This window comes from Aethalodelphis obliquidens, unplaced genomic scaffold, assembly GCF_003676395.1.
Source record: "Aethalodelphis obliquidens isolate GAN/ISIS:26980383/991018 unplaced genomic scaffold, ASM367639v1 scaffold3, whole genome shotgun sequence".
Classification (NCBI taxonomy): domain Eukaryota; kingdom Metazoa; phylum Chordata; class Mammalia; order Artiodactyla; family Delphinidae; genus Aethalodelphis; species Aethalodelphis obliquidens.
The window spans coordinates 1,907,057-1,908,380 of NW_020837947.1; the positions used below are offsets into that span (position 1 = coordinate 1,907,057).

General features: G+C 57.1%; 1 long non-coding RNA gene across 1 annotated transcript in view; it reads left to right on the plus strand.

The window, feature by feature from the left end:
- The window catches only part of LOC113606678 (uncharacterized), a 7,109-nt gene extending 6,101 nt beyond the window's left edge, over positions 1–1,008 (plus strand). The window contains exon 3 of the long non-coding RNA XR_003427665.1: positions 914–1,008. This is a non-coding gene — a long non-coding RNA (uncharacterized LOC113606678). The remainder of the gene's footprint in view (positions 1–913) is intronic.
- Positions 1,009–1,324: the final 316 nt, after the last annotated feature.

The window sequence follows — 1,324 nt, forward strand, 5'->3', positions numbered from 1 at the left end:
TTGGGTTCTGTACCCTCCCTGCTCTGCGGCTGCTGGAAGGTGTACCTGGGGGCAAAGGTGGTTATTGGAGCTGAAATCTGATCCTGGTTTTGTGTATTTTGTTAAGAGCCTAGAGTCACAGCCTATCCTAGTTCGAGCAAGTTCTCAGCAGGGCCTCTTCTCCTGCGTGTACCCTCAGCCTCTGCTAGGACCGGGCCTCCCTTCCGGGGGTTTGCATGTGTGCCGGCCTCCCCTGCTGGGCCCGCTGCCCCTGCCCACCTTCCTGCTGCGATTCCCGCCCGAGACGAGTGGGGCAGTCGCCCTGGACAGCCGCCTCTCTCTGCCCTTCCCCGGGCTCCTTGGCTCAGGGCCCGGGGACGGGCAGAACTTTGACCCCAGAGGCCCTTCCTATATATTTTCCCTAAATTGCCCATTGGTTGTTTCTTTTCAAATGTAGGTTTGTTGGTGGAAAGTCTCAGAATCTTGTCCGCTCACCTTCTTCCCTAAGACTTTGTTTCGAAGGCATAGGAGGAGCGTTGCTGGTTACTGCACTTCTCTGGCCGGACGTCACTTTTAAGAAGATCATGGAGTGAAAGTACTGTCTTTCCCTCTTTGGATGTTGTTACTGGGCCTTTGAACTGGTTTCTACACGTGGACTACTGGTTAGGTTTTGCAGGCGGATGGTTCTGGGGTCTGGCTGTGTTTGAAGGAGGCCCCTTTATGTATGTTAAATAATTTAAAATTTAAAAGCAATTTCTGTGACGATCCGTTCCTAGGCTTCCTCTTAGGGAAGGTCCCGACAGCATTCAGTGCGCTCGACCACTGCCTTCCCCAGACCCTCCCCCGTGGCGTCCGCCCCCCTGGACACTCAGTCGCCTTGGCTGTCCCCTCTCGGCCCCTGACCTCAGCCCTTCTTTCCTCTCCTCCCCTCTAGATGCTGATGGACGCCCTGCAGGACGGCTCATGGCGTTTCTAGGGGATTCCTGGTCCACCCACAGCCAGGCCCCAGCCCTCCTTCCAGCTGCCCAGGTGAGAGCCTACCTGGTCCCCCCCCCCCACCCACATCCTGTCTTTGGGAAAGTGGCTCCCCTTCAACAGTCAGGTCCGGACCTCACACTCCTTCCACCTTTCCCGCCACCGTCGTTTCCTGCCAGCATGGCTGGAAGGGGCTTCTGTATCAGTCTTTCCACTGAGTAACTTGCCCCCCAGAATTGATTCCCCACAAAGCAGCCGGGGAACTTGCAGTGAATTAGAATGAAAGCCAATGGCCTCACAGCTGTCCAGCGCCTCCGGGGCTCCGCTCTCTAACCTGGACTTCCTCTGCTGCCCCTCCCCGCTCCCCCCC